This window comes from Otolemur garnettii, unplaced genomic scaffold, assembly GCF_000181295.1.
Source record: "Otolemur garnettii isolate 467f Iridium unplaced genomic scaffold, OtoGar3 scaffold00073, whole genome shotgun sequence".
NCBI classification, from domain to species: Eukaryota; Metazoa; Chordata; class Mammalia; order Primates; family Galagidae; genus Otolemur; species Otolemur garnettii.
Window position 1 is genome coordinate 2,495,143 of NW_003852468.1, and position 18,242 is coordinate 2,513,384.

Here is an 18,242-nt window from a genome sequence, read left to right on the forward strand (position 1 = left end):
CCATAAAGATGCCTCTCATAAAACAATAACTGACACCATTGAGTTCTATGTATCAGGCACCTTCTTAAATGTCTCATGACAATGTTTTCCCAAATGTGGTTTCCAGACCAGTAACGTGAGCATCACCCAGGAACTCATTGGGAATACAAATTCTCTGGCTCTACCTCACACCTACAGAACTGAAAATTTGGGGAATGGACCCAGCAATCAGTCAGTGTCTTAGCTTTCCAGGTGAATCTGATGTATGCTAAACTTTGAGAACCATTTTTTATGAATCCTCCCATCTAATCCTCATGAGCCAATAAAATAGATACTATCATCACCCTTATATTACTAAGGTTGAAACAGGCATAGGAAGTTGAGATGCTTGCCCAGCATAATTCAGCTTCCGAAAGGTAGTCAGTATTTGGGCGTAGATCATCAGATCCAGAGCCTCACTAGGCCACAGTGACCTTTTACATAATGTCTTTAGGTATGTATGGGGGTAGTTTGCTTGGAGGCAACACTGTTCAATATGGTGTGTGTCCATTGAAATAGAGATTAAGTAAATTAATTAAAAGTTTCTTTCCTTAGCAGCACTTTCAAGTGCCCAATAGCCTCCCGTGACTAGTGGTTACTGTACTGGACAGTGCAGATGAAGAACGTGCCACTGTCACAAAACTGTGTGTGGATACTACTGCCATAAGGCATTTGCTCGTAAGAGGTCAAGTGCATTATGCAGGACTCTTTCTGAAGGGTTTTTCAATGGGAGAATTCATGAAGGTAGTGAAAGGATTAGTTGAGCATCACTAACCATATAGTTTCCCAAACAAGACTAAATAATAAGAGCCAGCGTGCATCATGCCCTTCCTATGTGTTGGGCACTTTGTGAGTGTATTTACATTCACCATCTCATTTAACATCTATATCAGCTCTATAATACAGAGATTATTAATCCTAGTTGTTTAAAGTTACGTTCAGCAACTTGCCAAAAGTTGCAGATTTATTATTAGTCTCCAGTTTCACATTAGGAACCCAGAGATACTCCTTGACTGATGTGGCCCAGAGAGAGGTCTGTCCTTTGTTATCTAGTATAGCATCCTCTCCATACTTGTGACCTCCCCTGTGTGTCCCAGGACATTCTCAGGTCTCTCATCGCCCCCCTGCCTCCATTCCTCCCCGCCCCTTGCTTCAGTGCTCTTTGAGTTATTTCCCTGTAAAGTTCCCTATTTGTGCGCATAGTAGTCTTTGCGTTGCTTTCAGGTAGAGCCTTTGTTTTCTTTCAGTTCACTCTTGTTGAGTGCTGTGCACCTGTGTTACTAGTTAGAGGGAATGATGGTGCCACATGCTGGTTCTTGGTCTCTTTTTCTTTAGCCTGAGAATTCTGTCTGTGTTCTCATTGACTATTTGTTCTCCCAGTATGATCAACATTGTCTTTTCACCCTGTCAGCTGTATGAGTCTTCTGAAATTTTTTGACTCCTTGAGATGGAGCAGAATACAAATTGCCTATCACTAGTGCTTACCATTTTTGAACTGCCCCATAGGAAGAACAGCCTGGACGCTTTCCTATTAATCATCGTAAGCCCTCATATGTTAACTCTTAACAATTTTGTTATGTTGGCTAGGCAGGGATTATCTTTCTTCTCTAGGAAGGAAGCTGGGGTTCAGAGCATGAGAGACTTATCCTCAGATAAGTAATTCAACATTATGACAAATGTTTATGTAGGCACAGGGGAAGTGCACTCTGCCTGCTGTCAGAGGAGGACGCACAGAGACACCGACTAGCAAACGCTGGGTGAGCCTGGGAAGGAGCACAACAAGGGTGGATACTCAGGGAGGAACAGGGTAGGTATGAAATAAGAGAAGGGGCTTTCCAATCAAAAAGGAGGACCAAGAAACATGAGAGCACATAGGGAAAAGCAAATGCACACGGCATGTGGGCAAATGAGAGTGGAAATAACAGGTTGAACCCTATTATAATAGTTGAGCAATTTTTTTCCCCAGAAATATTGGTAGTTCCGTGTGGGTCAACATAATGTATTCAATGAACAAGCTTTGTGGGGTATCTGTCTGGTAGGCACCACGTGAGCAGCGAGTTAGAACGAGACGTAGTTCTCTACCTTCAGGCTTCTTGGTGGTATGGAGATGGACACGGAGACCAGGGAGAGGTAGAATAGGGACCAAAACCAAAGTCTTCTGAGTCTCGTCCCCCTCCTGAGAACGTCTGCAGTGGCATTAACTCTTAATTGTTTGGAACGTGGCTTCTAGATCTCACACTCTGAATAGATAAAATATTCCATATTTGATATAACCATGGTGGCTCTCCGGAATGCTGACCCTCCAGCCCCTGCCCACAGACTCCCAGGGTAAAGCAGGTCTACAGGTGTCATTTTCCAGAAGTACTTCTGAAAGGCTGGTGATGTGACTCTAGAAGACGCTATTTAGAATAAACTGGTCTGAGTTTACCGATTTCTCTTCTTTGAGTAATACATAAAAATACAGGATCTTCCTGAGAAGAAAGTGACATCCCACTTCCTGTCTGTCAATTCAGTGAAGAAGAAGTGCTGTGCGCCTGCTTCCGACCTCCAGATGCCCACACCAGCCTGTCCTCCAGGGAAGCTCACTGAGAGCCATGGCCAGTTCAGATGCAAAGGTTATCTGGAGAGTTCCCTGAATGTGCAGCAGCCTCCCCAACAAAAGAAGGGCTTCTATAATAGTTTTTTAAATAAAGAAAGACTATGGAGTTTATCCAGACATGAGCATGGGAACCAACCCTAGGAAGAGATGTGTTCCCACCACAAGCCAGACTGCCAGTGAGCCACAGTGGGGGTGATCTTCAGCAATATCCTAGAATAAAGTCCTTGCACTAAAAGCGGAGGTGAACACTCATGAGAATGAAGGCCACAGAGTTGTTTTATTATGGGTCTCCTGGGCCTCTTATAGAAAAATTAACAAATAGTGCAATTCCTGAGGTTGCTGGTTCCCTGGTGAGTTATTTACGCGTTGGTTGTCTTTATGCCTGCCCTTTGTACTTGCTGTTTTCTCGTCATCTTTAAAGCTCCCTCAAGCTCAGCACAAAGGCAGGGGTTCTCCGGTGGTCAGTGTGCGTCCACATGTATCGTCACAGTCACGTGCTTTGCCTCTGGGGCATCCTGAGCTCAGTGTTTCCCCTTTCTCTGTATCTAGGTGGATGCCCAACACGGCCACTGAGGCCACTGCTGCCACTTCTTTTATCTATTGCTTTTGCTCTCAGTTGCTAGAGAAACAAAGAAACAGAATACACCTCTTCCTGAGCTCAGCCTTTCAACTTGGCTCTCTTCCAGCCCACTGCTTCATCATTCCCACCCGGTGCTATTTGTCACTGTTGGTCACGGTACAAAGTGCTCCTGTCAAGGTCATCCCCACCTCCTGCGTAGTTTTATTACTCTCTTTCACGGTCTGCCAAGCTTGCTGTCCAGCACCATTGTAGCCAAGGCAGCTGCCTCTGTGCACTCACGTGCCTGAGCATCTGCGCACTCTCACACTGCACTACCTACCACTGCGGCCTCACCCAGCCCCTGCACAGCCCCGTCCTTTCTGTCCCACTATCATCACTTCCATGAATTCCTTATGCCATAACTTTGTATTCATCAAACTATCTGTTCGTCTATATTGCCCTACTGAGGAAAGGACGTTCCAATGGCCCTTTGATGTTCTGGCATATTGATGTGTCAAGGTAAATGGAATGTTTTTGCCTTCTGATCCATGTTTTTTGTTTGTTTTTTTTTGTTTTTTTTTTTTTTTTGAGACAGAGCCTCAAGCTGTCCCCCTGGGTAGAGTGCTGTGGCTTCACTGCTTACAGCAACCTCCAACTCCTGGGCTCAAGCGAGTCTCCTGCCTCTGCCTCCCTAGCTGAGACCACAGGTGCCCTCCACAATGCCCAGCTATTTTTTGGTTGCAGCCATTATTGTTGTTTGGCGGGCCCAGGCTGGATTCGAACCCACCACCTTAGGTGTATGTGGCTGGCGCCTTAGCTGCTTGAGCCACAGGCGCCGAGCCCTGATCCATGTTAATACCAAATTAACAACCTCTGTATCCAACATAATTGCTTCCCTAGTTCATCGCCCCCCCCCCAAAACCCAGAATGTACAAATATATGAGGAATAAATGTACTGTATTTGTTGCTCAGGTTTTTTGTAACTTTATACATAGATATGCCCTAAAGTTTTTGTGACAAGGACTGCTAACTACCTCCCAGGCTCCAGTCTCTCTCCTATTTAGTGATTAAATCTTGGAATCTTCACTCTGAATTTTAGCAGAACACACAGCTCCAGGCAGAGACTTCATTTTCCCTCTACCCTATAGCAAGATATGGTCCTGTGAATTAGTTCTTGGCAATGGGATATGGCCAAAAGTGATAAATGTATGCAGTTTCCATGTCGCATCTTTTTATTTTCATTGATTTTTTACCTTTTTAAAAGTTTTTTGAGATAGAGTCTTGCTTTGCCCTAGGTTTGAGTGCTATGGCATCATAGCTCACAGCAACCTCAAACTCCTGGGCTTAAGGGATCCTCCTGCCTCAGTCTCCCAAGTAGCTAGAACTATAGGCACCTGCCACAACACCCAGCTAGTTTTTCTATTTTTAGTAGATAGGGAGTCATGCTTTTGCTCAGGCTAGTCTGGAACTCGTGAGCTCAAGCAATCCATCTGTTTCAGCTTCCCACCAAGTCACATTTTTTAAAAAGGAAATTGTTCCTCTTTGTCACTACATCCTTGGGCATGTTCAACCCACTAATAGAAGTCACATGGGGAAGGGACAGAGTGGACCCGTCAGCCTGCATTTCTGGGTTCAGACAGAAACTGCTGTTCTCCCCTAAACTACCTCCCTACCTCTGGAGTTATGTGATAAATAACTTTTGCCCTATTTAGGGTACTTTATCTCGGGATCTCTGTGTTCTATAGAACCTTAGGTGTTACCCCAATTGATACACTCATCTTGCAGCCTCTTTATTTAGTGTCTTCCCTTCAACCATGTTGCTTCAATTCAATGCAACCAGCATCTATGGAAGTCTTGTATGAGCAGAGGGAGTGGTTCCCCAGGCTGGTTCCCACATCAGGAGCATCAGAGTCACCTGGGCACCTGTTTTTGTTAGATAGTCACATTGCAGGCTTCACTCCACAGAATGAGAAACTCTGGAAGTGGGGCTCAGCAATCAGTTACAACAAAACCCTTCAGGTGATGTGGTGTGCAGATATTGTGCTGGGGTGTAGTCAAGGGTGGGTCAACGTGGGTATAAAAATATCATTAAAAACCAGCCTGTGTCCTCAGCGAGCTTATGTTGAAGACAGAGGTACAAATAGAGAGATCCATCATGAGAACTTAGCTGTAGCCTTCCCTTTCTGCTATTTTCTGCTTCTGTTTTTCATCAAAATAACTCAAAATAATTTAAATTAGATTGCTTCTGTTTACCTATACTATTATATATAGAAAGCCTAAAAATGTAAGTCATTTGGGCCCATGCCAATCATAAATAATTGAAGTTATTGGTAGATAGAGTGAACAGAGATTTGATCACCAGTATTAGAATTAATGAGAATTTCCTGAAGACAAGAGAGACAAATGCGAAGGGGGAGTTGTTTTACACAGTAGGTGGTAAAATTACAGTACTTATTACCCTGTAAAGGGTTATATGACCTAGAAATAAAAATAGCTGAGCATGGATTAGATTTATGAGTGAGAAAGTCATAAATTGCATTAAGCATGAGTTAGGAATGCCCAAATTATTTCTGAACGTGTCTGACGTCAAGATCATAAAAGGAAACTGCCATCTTTGCTGTCACCACCTTTATTATCATAATCTTCTTGTTCAGAACACTAGACTAGACCACACTCAACCACCATGGTATTAGGGGTGTGTTAATAAGTAGACTGCCTGAGAATAAAGACTCTTGTGTGTTTTGGGTAACTTGTACATACTTCAAACTTAATGGATGATAAAGGTAGAAGAAATAAAGGAAACCATGGGTGAGATTCATAACAGAATTACAATATGAGAGGAAAGACAGTCTGCAATTATTCTTACTAACAAGAGACAATGCAGATAATTGAAATGTGCAGATAATCCAGAACCTAAGTAAAATATTGTTAGTACTGTACACAGCAAATGGATCTATGTCTTTGGTACATGATAATCCAGAACCTAAGTAAAATATTGTTAGTACTGTACACAGCAAACGGATCTATGTCTTTGGTACATAGACTAAAGACTTTGCATAGTGCTAATATAGAGAAGAAGAATTATCACATCCAAAATCTAGACAAACTTGAAACTTCAGTGAATTATTCTTTGGGATAACAAAGAAGTAGCAGTTAGCATGACCCAACTTCCCCCAAACTATGTGAATCTTTAGAAGAAAGGGCTTAATTTTACCACTCACGGTTAGGAACTCAGAAGTCATTCTGCATCTCCACGGTTTGCTGCTAAAATTATTTCAGCAGTGGCTCCTAAGTTTTTAAAATCTCGCAACATTTTTAAACTACCATTCAGGTTCATTCAGATAACAGCCACTTGAACTCCTTTTTCTTTTTCTTTTTTTTCCTTTAAGGTTGCTGCATTCATCTTTTTTCCAGAATGACTGTCAGTCAGGATTTCTATTCCAAATAATTTGAAATCAAAAGTATTCAACAGTCTGCAGGCAAGTGAGATTTTTATTACATTTTTATTGAGAGTAAATTGAATTGCCTGGGCAGGCTACAGAGAGCTCCTCTGTAAGCGTCCAGCATGCTCCACTGTTTTACCCCAGCAAAGATTTATGTTACAAGAATTACAGCTGCAACTTGCTTCTACTGGCTAACCGGGCCCCTGGGCACTGCCAGGCAGGTTAACTCCTTCTTGATCTTCAGGAACCTTCCACAAGAAGGCTTATTTATGTGCTTCCCAGAGGTCTCTGTCTTTCTTCTCATAATTTTCAAATATTTCCCTTATAGGAAGAAGTGTTTGGTAAACTATAACCATATTTAATCTGCACAAGGCTGTATCTACATGACAGTACTCCCATTTTACAGATATTTTCCCTGGGTCCTTTTTTACCAATTAAACTGTTTATTACAGTTGAAGTTCATGCCATAAATTACTAATCCCCCTTTTTTTGATCTTACATGTATTTGTTTATAAATGTTTCTAAACCCAAATCATTGTGAACGACAAGATTGAAGGTTTTTATTATCGTTTTTGTTTTTGTAAATTACTCCAGTGTGGAGACATCATTGGACAGAGTATGTGCTAAATAAATGTGTACTGACTGAAAACACCCCTGAGGAGAGATAGATCAGAAGTTGCAAACTTAAATGGCTTCAGGGGGACGATAAGGGTACAAATCCTAAGTCATTTTACAAATCTCACTCAGTGCTTACTATGTGCCAGGCAATGTTCTAGGCACTGGGTATGTAGCAATGAACAAAAGAGACAAAAATAATCCCTGCCCTCTTTGAATTGACATTGCAGGACAGAGAGACGGCCAATACACCAACAGGAAAGTGAATGTTAGGTCGCCAGTCATGAGTGCTATGTAGGAGTATAAAGAAAGCAGGGCTGGAGTGTTATGGACCACACTGTTTTCCTCAAATGTTTAAGTCCTAATAGCCAGCACTTCAGAATATGACTGGGAGACAGACCCTTTAAAGAGGTAATTAAGTTAAAATGGGGCTGTTAGGCTGTAACTTAACCCAATCTGACTGGTGTCTTTATAAGAAGAGGAGATGATAACATACCCAGAAACACCAGGCGTGTGAGCACAGTGAAAAGACCATGTGAGGACACAGCAAGAAGGTGGCCGTCTGCAAAGCCAAGGAGCGAGGCTTCAGGAGACACTCATCCTGCTGATAGCTTAATCTCAGGCTTCTGGTCTGCGGAACGGTCAGAAAATAAATTTCTGTTGCTAAAGCCATCCAGTCCTTTTAATTTTGTTGTGGCAGCCCTAGAAACCTGTTTTAATGGAGTTGCCAAGGATGACTTGATATAAGCAGAAAACTGAATGAGGTGAGGATATCTGGAGGAAAACCAGTCCAGAGAGAAGGAACAGGGTAACAAGGAAAGCAGGGTGGCTAGAGGAGGGTAAATGAGAGGGACAGTGGTAGGAGATGAAGCTGGAACATTTGTGGGGTCAAGGCTTTACAGGCTGTTGTAAGGGTTTTGGCTTTTATTTTAGGAGAATGGGATTGAAAAACCATGATAGGCTCAAGTTATAGAAGGTTCAAGTTATCATGTTGAGAGTCAGACTATTGGTCAGAGATAGAAGTGGAAAGTTAGGCGACTATTTTAATGATCCATGCAGGAGGGTAGGCTTGGAGTAGAATGCTGATGATGGAAGTGGTAAGCCATGGTAAGATTTGGGATACTTCTGTGAAGGTGCAGCTGACAGGATTTACTGGTAGATTGGTTTCGATATTGGGGGGGGGGATGTCAAGGGTAATTTAAAAGTTTTTGTGGAGAACATTCTGCTTAGTGAAGTATCACAAGAATGGAAAAGCAAGAATCTAATGTACTCAATCCTAATATGAAACTAGTAGATGAACAAACACATGCCCACACAAGACAAAACCACAGTTAAACTGAAGAGGGGAGAAGGGGGGGAGGAGGGAAGGGGATTAGTGTGCTCTCACCACAACGTAAGGGTATATGACACACCTCCTGGGTAGGGGGCGCTCTACCTAACAAATACAAACTACGTAACCCAATTAGCTGCACCCTCATATCTAAAAATAAAATAAAATATGAAAAGTAAAAAGTTTTTTGGCCTGAGAAGTTAGAAAGTAGGATTATTGGCCATTTGCTGCAATGGGAAAGACTGTAGGAGGAAAAGATTTAGAATGAGTGGGAGTTTGCATTTAGACATTTGGAAAGGTTGAATGGACAGTATGATATTTAAAACTTGAAGTCAGGGACACATGCAGTCTAAAGATGTTACTTACAAAGTGATCATTAGATAGACAGCATTAATAGCCAGGACTCATGGCTCAGCACCCATAGTACAGTGGTTACGGCGCCAACCACATACACCAAGGGTGGCGGGTTCAAACCCGGCCTGAGTCAGCTAAACAACTGGAACAAAAAAATAGCCGGTAGTCCCAGCTACTTGGGAGGCTGAGGCAAGAGAATCACTTACGCCCAAGAGTTTGAGATTGCTGTGAGCTGTGATGCCATAGCACTCTACCCAGGGCGACGTAGTGAGACTCTGTCTCAAAAATAAATAAATAAATAAATAAAAATAAAGCCCAGGCTCATATTACTTCTTTAGATAAGTGATTGTGGACAGAGAAAAGGGAAGGTCTAGAAACTGATCCTATCTACGGGCAGAGGGAAATGAGAAAATACGCAGTGAAGAGCCTAAGAAAGGCCAGCATGACCAAAAGAAAAGCAAAGGGGAGTGTTTGTTGCTCCAGAAGCCAAGTGGAAATGCTGTTTTTAGGAAAAAGACCAGTCTTTGTGAAGTACAACGAGGGCTGGAGAAGGATCACCAGATTTAGCAAAGGATGGGTTGCTGATGACCTTGATCAGAATAGTTTGCGTGGTGGTGGGTGTCGAAGTCTAATAGAGAACATGGAGGAGGACATGGGAGGAGAGAAGTTGGAGGCAGTGTCCTTGACAGCCCTTTCATGGAGTGTTGTAAAGGGAGGCAGAGAAATGAAGTTGGGGCAGGATGTTTCAATTGTCATAATTTATTTGTTTCTTGTTGCTAGAACAGAATGCCTAAAATTGAGTAATTTGTAAAGAACAGAGGCTGACTTAGCTCACAATTCTACAGGATGGGAACTTCAAGATTGGTGGACTACACGTGGAAGTTTCTGGTGATGGTCTTCTGCTGTGTTAAAACACGGCGGAAAAATGGAAGGTGAATTGGGTGTGTGGAATAAAAGGCAAATCAGGAGATGCAACCTTGCTTTCTAACAACTTGCTGTCACGCAAACTTATCCATTCCCAAGAGAACTAACCTACCCTTTCCAGAAAGACATTAATCTGTCTTAACAACCTAATCGCCTCTTAAAGCTCCCACCTCCCAACCTCCCGTTATGTTAGCAATTAAATTTTAACACAAGTTTTGGCAGGGAAAGACCACATTCAAACCATAGCAGTTACTTTCTAGAATGGGAAATATTATCTCATGTTTTGTGTCAATGGGAAGGACCCAGCAGAGGGAAATCTGATGGTACAGGAGTGAGAGTGGACACACTAAAGCAACGTCCTTGAGTAAGTGTGAGGGGATGGGATCCAGAGCACATGTGGATGGGTCCGATTTTCATGGGAGACCAGAGAAGAGAGAAGGAAGAATATATGGAAACAGAAGCAGATGGATTTCTGCATGTAGTTTAAAAAATAAAGCAAGTAGAAGTTCTGTTTGTTGTTTCAATTGTCTTAGTAAAAGAGGAATCAAGAGAGAATTAGGAATCAGCAGAGAATTGAATGAGGGAAGATGTGCTGGAGTGGTGGTTCTCAATCTTCCTGATGCCAAATGTGTTTTCATTGTTAAAAAGGGGTTGCGATCCACAGGTTGAGAACCCTTGTGCTGGAGGTTTGAAGAGAGAGGAGGTGGAAGTGTGAAACAGTCATGTAGGGAAGAGGGAAGGGAATAGAACTGCCAGGCAGCATTGAAAGGCCCTCTGGAGGCCAGGGAACATGAATTTACAATGACAATAGTCAGCGCAGTTGATTGTTTTGCTCCAGCCACACTGTGCTGTGTGGGAGTCTGCAGGCGGTGAATAGGTAGAGTTGGATTTAACCTAGACCTGGGCTCTGCCAGGTGATTCCAACAAATGACAAAGGGGTCAAGGACCTGAGTACATATGCGAGGGTGTGAGTTTAACTATAAGTCATGGTATCCAAAGAAGGCAAGGGAACAAGTAAGAATATGAGATGTCTGGACAGTGGAAAGATGGTAACAATCAATTGATTGAAGATCCCAGTGGTGTCAAAACATTGAGGGAGTAGACTAGAAAGACAGGGGATGTTGGTCATTGCTTGAAATCAAGATTATGGAGGTTTAACTGTTGGCAATGACAAGGTCAGGGGTACATCCCAAGGAAAGATCGTTGATATCAGGTAGAAAACATGATCTTTGGAAGAGAGGTCACAGAGGCCTGTGTGAGGTAAAGATCATTGACTTTGATGTTAAACCACAAACACTATGCCAGAAGAGGCTTCGAGAGTGAACCAGCAATGAAATCTCCAAGACATGAGGGGTCATGATCTGGGGAGTCTGTAGGCTGATGGCATGAGTCCTCAAACCTGGGGTTTTAGGAAGGAGAGAGGGGTAATGATCTAGAAGTGTCAATATGACCAAAGGGGACATTCCTTTACTCCCACTACCAGTGTTGTGCACTGGCTGGAGGCTGAGCCTGCCCAGGTCCCCAGGTCCCCAGCACTAACTAGCTTGCTTGAAATAGGCCCTGGGTCTTGATCTGAAGTCTTTCCTTGGTCCACACTTTGGAAGAGTATGTTGGAGGTAGTGGAAACCTGTGGATGACCACTGAGCTGTGATTTTTTTAAACTATAGATGTTCTGTCATTATATAAGCCATCAACAACTTTTATAATTCCACTGTTTCGCCCTACTCGTCTGATTTCTAATCTAAAACCCTTCCTCCCCCCCCCCTTTTTTTAATGTGGAAGCGGTGGGAAGGGAAATGACTTACAGCTAATTTAATTCTTCCGAGACCTCTCTAGAATATCCCAGAAATTTCCACATAGCAGTGCTGTCTTGGAATAAACTGTCTCTCAGACAAGGAGACTCGGAATACCTGGGGCTCCCCTTTAGGCGTCTGCTCTGATTTCCATGGTCTGCTTTGTTGCCAAGGTCTGGAGCCACTGGACGTGGTTGGGACTCGCCACTGGAATGACACCCTTTCTTCCAGTGAAGATGCTATTCTGCGCCTGGCTCTCCTCTTTTCTAGAGTGAATTCCTTAGATGGGTTGCTCTGATTTCCTGGAGTGCACCCGTATTAGCTGGCAAGAGGGGAAAAAGCATTGGAGTAAGTGTTGATGCATAGCTCTATGTGGCTGGTAAACAATTCCCATGTCATTTCCAAAAGAGGCATTCCAAAAATGTTTTTAGCAATCATTTAAATAAGATAGAGAATTCCAGGGTAACTTCCTTGAGGGACAATTCTCATTTGCATAATACGTACAGGGTATCCTAAAAGTTGCCTCTAAAGTTGCCATACACAGGAAAACTGGGAAATTGTGGCTAAATCTTTATTCACATAATAGTCATTACAAAATGTTACAGAACTTTTACAAAAGATTTTCTATGTGTCGGCCACCTCTTTGTAAAAATTTGTAATGAATACTTTGTAAACAATGGTACACTTAGCTACAATTTCCCAGTTCCACTATGGCAATTTTAAGAGTAACTTTGGGGATATCTGTAAATTCTGGTGTTTTTTGTTTTTTGTTTTTTTTTAATCAGCTTCATTGCTTCATAGCGCATTGAAACCTCAGACTCCTGGGCTGAAGTGGCCCTCCTGCCTCAGCCTCCCAGCACGCTAGGGTTAGAGTCCTGTGCCACCATGCTGGCCTCTACTCAGTTTTCAATTCTCTTTAATGTTTTTTAACTAATGAAAGGAACAAGTTATGCCTTAGTGGCAGTTGCTATTCACTGCCATTTGGACATAATGGGCAGGGTGCATGGCTGAGATAGCAAAATTAGGATGAAACTCAGCATTGTCTGCTGTCTAATTTAGCCGACATTCGATTCAATTCCTTGAGGTTTTCTTTTCACACACTAAAGCACAAATGGAATGAGGCATCAAAGGATGAACTACACATTGCTAAGAATGCTGCATTTTAAACGTTTGCTTACTATGCCTCACCTCTAGGTGTGGGGTGCTAAAGAGATGGCAGGTTGCTAATGAGATGGCAATTCCAGAAAGCAGAAGTCCTTATGTTTGGAAAGCCATCACTTGAACTTTGGTTCCTATGTTTGCCAATGGGAGATTTTCAGTGAAAATCATAAAAAGAAGAGAACACAGAATGCTCCTGAAAGTATGTTCTGTATCTTGTTTACCAAATAGTCTGAGGCAGGCACATAAGCTTATGTGATGCCTTGGCTTCTAAGGGAATGTCCAATTGATTGACACTTTCCCCCAAAACATAACCTATGAGGATATGTTAAGGATGGCTCTTCCCCTGTTCTCTTTGGCTAAATAGCATGCATTTATAGGAAAGGCTGTCATGGATATGTTTGGAATAAGAACCAATTGTGCCCAAATGATAGAAACTTTGCAATGATCTCATTAGCATCCACACAAACCCATTACTAACTAGCCATCACAGCTACAGCCCAGTGACTAGTCGTCTCACCTCCACTTGCTCCCTTCTCTATGGCTTCGTATCCTAATGTAGGAAGTCGAGGAAGAAAAAGTGTTAGTTCTGGAGAGAATTTGGGCAGGAGACAATATGACCCAATCTGGACCAAAATTTTTCCCTGCCCCTGGACCACTATCGCCTATCTACAGGATACCTGGCACTACCTAAAGGAATTCCTAACTTTACACTTCACTGAACATGTTCTATTTTTAGCTGAGTCTTCTCCTTCACCACTCTCTAAGATGATTGATCAATATACCCAGGAATGTGCAAAATACTGCATACAATGAAAATATTAATATTGAGTCTCTGATCTCAGTATGTTACAGTTTAGTTGGGGAGACAAGCTGATTAAACATACTTCCCCACAATCTAGCAGAAATGGTTTTGCTTTATAGGACACACTAGCTCAGAAAATTTGTCATGCGGGCATTTTTAACTGAATGGAGTTAAATGTCCAATCGTTTTATTCTTTGCGTTACACTTTTCAAACCCTCAAACAACAAATATTTATCAAGTGCTATCTGTTATGAACAGGCACTGTACTGGGAACAGGAAAAAGTCATGATAAACATGATAACACACCAAGAATATTAATATTGATCAGTAACTGCCCCCTCCCACAAATAAACCAGGATTCAGGGTGGAGCATTCTAAACAAGTGATTTTTTTTAAATTTAATTATTATCTTTCCTATCTTCTCCTGGTGTGACTTTCCAATCCCAGTTTAAAAGTACTGAAAGTATTTTGGTGGAGTGAGGTACAAAAACCTCAAGTTCATGATACAAAAGAATAAATGGAATTAGCTCTCTCCCTGTGCCTAGAAACATGAGGACTCTGCCTGCTCTGGGGATCCTGTTGTTTTGGAAGCCTCGGATGGTCTTCAGCAGCAGCGATGACATAAAGGAAAATTACATTCTGATGCAGAATTCAGTCCCTTCATCTTTCTCCTTTCTCTGCTGCATGAAGCTAGGGGCCCATAGAGGATCTAATATCAAAAGGAAGAGGGTAATACCACTACATGGAGAGAAAAAAAAATAATTACCAAATTTCCTGAATAGTAAACAGCTTAAAAAAAGAAGAAAAAGCTGAACCCTTTGATAGCTTGGCCCTTGGTCTGCCGGTGGATGCCTTAAGGATTATATCATCAGACCGACTCCAGCAGCCCGTGCTATTGTTTCAGAAAGAGGAAACTAGAAAGAAGGAGGGGGAGAAAAAGAAAAGGGATGGGTGGGAGCATGTCTGCTTTTGGGGGAGGAGAGAGTTTGATTTTGAAAGTGCAGTTATCAAAAGTTAATGGCAGTAAAGCTAGAAAGACAAATTGAACAAATTCTCAGCCTCTGTGGGCAGGAGGTTTCTCGGGGCCATTTCTCCTTTTCTCGCAGGATTAACATAAACGTTTGGATTCAATAACTTTTCTACCACAGATGACATTAGCTCCAAGGAGAGAAATCGATCTAGATTGCCCAGACATGTTATTGCTGAAAACCGTCACCTGGGGGCAGTCTTGTGACTGTTAAATTTCCTCGGCCTCACTCTCTCTAGCACAGAGCTTACTGCTTTTTCTTCTCTCTTCAATTTGTTCAGTTTCTTTATCTGAGGTTGAGGGGTGTGAAAAACGGGCAATGGGAAAAGAGGGTTAGGATCTGAGCCTTTCACCCTTCTCATGCAGCCAGGAGGAGATACCACGTGAATGCGTGGGAGGCGTTGGTCACAGATGTTTTCCTTTGGGTTCTTAAAATGGAAAGACTCCCAAGCTGAGGTGGCGGTGGGTGGGGCAGCAGATACTAAGTGTTCCTGCGACGCCAGCGACCTCCGCGCCTGATGGAGAGATCCAGAGGCTGGGGTCCCCGGCTCCCCGGAGCTTACGGAGACCTCCCGTCCTGGACCACCGCACGCACACGCCCGGGTGTCTCGGCCCCACCGTGCCGGGCCATCCTCTCCTGTTCTGAACCCCCTGGCTCTAGCCCAAGACCCTTCGGAGTCTTATCACCAAAGGGAAGAGTCGGGCGTGGGCCAACCAGGCTGCCCACTAATTTAAGCCGAGGAAACCGCGCCCGGCTCCCAGGCCTACCCTAAAGTCTAGCTGCGGCCTCAGTTACAGGCTCTTGTTCACGATCGAATGCGCTTCTTAGTTCACTCTGGGCGCGTTTCCTGGCCCGAATCTGGGCGTCGCGGCCCCCGAACATCCCCCAGGACCCAGAGCCGGCCCCCCACTCCTGCCTCCTCCCAGAGCCAGGTCGGGCCGCCCAGCCGGGGTGCGCGTGCAGCCGCGGGGGAGGCTGGATCCGGGCTTCCCAGCGCACCCTGGTCACTGGCGGTCTGAACCCTGCATGCTGTTTCCGATTCCAAGGCAGTAATTACGTCTTAGCATTGAGAGCCCCTAAGTCTCTCATGCGGCAGAAGGTAAAATGCGAGAAGGCAGCAGGGGCCCTTCCCTGGGCGGTGCGCGGGGAGTGCTGGGCCCGAGAGCCCGCGGGGCAGACACGGGTTCGCCTCTTGGTCTCCACGTGCGTTGGGGCAGCTGGAGAACCGGCTGGGCACCACTGAAGTGAGGTGTGTGAGCTACGAAGCACACAGTAAAACCCAAGCACGCTGAGACCAAAGCCAAGTCCTCACTCTACCGAACAGCGGTGGAGATTCGTTTACGGGGGACGGCTTCCTCCTTCTCCCTCCCCCGGGTCCACGAGTAAGTCCTCCTCAAAGGTCAGGAAGGGGAAGTTCCAAAGGGACAAAATGTCAGAGAACCCAGGGCTCTTGCAAGGGTTTGGCCTCAGTTTAACCACGACCCGTCCCGGGGGCCTTCTCGTCCACCTGGTGCCGTTGCGACCTGGGCGATCGGAGCCCCGAGGCCCAGCCCGCAGGCTCCCCCGGCTCTCCCGCGCCCTCCCTTTCTACCAGGTCTCCTCTGGGAAGGCTTCTCCAGGAAAGAAGGGAAGAGCAATCTCCTTTCACAATCTGAACAAAATGTTGAAGCATTTAGGGTGGACGAGGAGGCTCGGCCCTTCTTTATCTCCGAGCCTGTAGTAATAAGGAAGAGTTCCTTTCTGTCTTCCGCGCCGATTGCCCAATCGCCCTCGAGGCCGGCTCACCGGGGGAGGTAGCGCGGCCAGGTTACAAAGGGGACCAGCCCGGGTTCGGAAACCTCACAGACCGGTCACAGACAGCCCGGGCGCCTGTCGTCTAAGACCTTTGGGCGCCCTGGGGCGTGTGAAATCCCAGGAAGTGTCGGGTCTGAAGTCGGGTACGCACCTAGCGGCGCGTTTGGACGCGGAGCACGCTGTCTAGAGGGCCCCTGCCGCGCCCCGCGCCGCGCGCAGCGCCTGCCCGGCTGGGACAAAGACAGCCGCAGGCTGGGATGCGTCTCAGTATCGCAGACAATCGGGAGTGGCGCGGGACGCCCTTCGTTCGCTAGCTGCGACAGAGCCGGACAGAGCTTTGCCGTGCTCCAGACAAGTAGGAAGCGCAGAGCTGCAAAGTGAAAGGTGTTTGGCACCGCCCGCTTTAATGAGCTGCAGTGGCGGCCGGTCTCCTTCGTGATCTAGCCCAGGTGCCTAGCCCAGATGCCTAGCTCCGGAGCGCCTCGGCCTCCCTTTCTCCCCGCACGTCCGCAACGCTGCGGACCCCGCTGCTGACCGCTGCCGGCCGGGAAGGAAGCTTTTGTGGCCAGGGCTCTCCTGAGTCGTAGCGGCCGGGTGGGGTAATACAGCGGACCCGCGCCGCAGAGGTATGAGCTGGCCTCCTCTGTACAGGTGCAGTGGAAATGATCAGACGCCTTTGAGATTGAGGCTGCATTCTCAAAGGCTAGATAGAAAAATAAGACCGACGTTCAGGAAAGGAAAACCCGTTTGCTTCGCTAATTTAAGATGAAAGGGAAATGTTTACGGCTTGATAGAGATGGAAGGTTTTCTCTGATATATTACACTAGATTCAGCGAGGACTACCATTAGGGAGGTCGTGTGCCATTTACAATGTCTTCTTAATCCGGAAAAGGAAAGTCTACGGTTCACAGAGCCCTCTCCTCCCTGCTTCCCTTTAGGAGAATTCTGTCCATTGGGCCGTGGCAGCATCCGGACAGTTCGCGTGGCATTTAGCCTCGGCCCTCATCTTTGCCCCCAGTCCCTCCAGCGGCATTGCTTCCCACACAGCTTGTCAGCTTGTGGCCAGCATTTCTACTATTTGAGTTTTCTTCCCTTCCCCTCCACTCCTTTTCTCACCCACCTTGGCTCAATAGACTGAAAAATGTACCTCCAGCCGGAACCCCTATATTGGTTCCTTTTTTCCCTTGGTGTGGATTTAAAGTGACTGCCCAGGAATATGTTTCTACCTGCAGATACCTAAGCCAAGGCTGATGAACCCCAACCATTGTCTCTGCCAGGCAGGTCTGACCATTGGATACCTGGGAATGTGGGTGAGATGTCACTATTAGATGGAGCCACCAGCAACTGGCTCATTTCTACTTACCAGTCCATGATAGTTATCTACTGACCTGGTTATCTATGTACAGCAGATAAGTTGGCAAAACCACATGAAAATGACTGTTAAACAAAGATAAGTGACTAGTTAAAGGATACAGAATTTCAGTTAGACTGGAGGAATTAGTTTAAGAGATCTATTGTACAATGTTGTGAGTAAAGCTAAGCTAATAACAATGTATTGTATTTTTGAAAATTGCTGAGAATAGATTTTAAGTGTTCTCACCACAAAAAAATAAGTATGGTGGAGGGTTCATATGTTAATTAGTTCAATTGAGCCATTGTACAAAGTACACATACTTTAAAAGAGCATATACAACATAAATACATACAGTTTTTATGTGCCACTTAAATAACTTTTTAAAAAGCCAAGTGATACTTTGAACATACTTGTGGAGTTTCTGAATTTGGGAAACAGGAAAAACTAAATCCATCCTGCCCAACATTC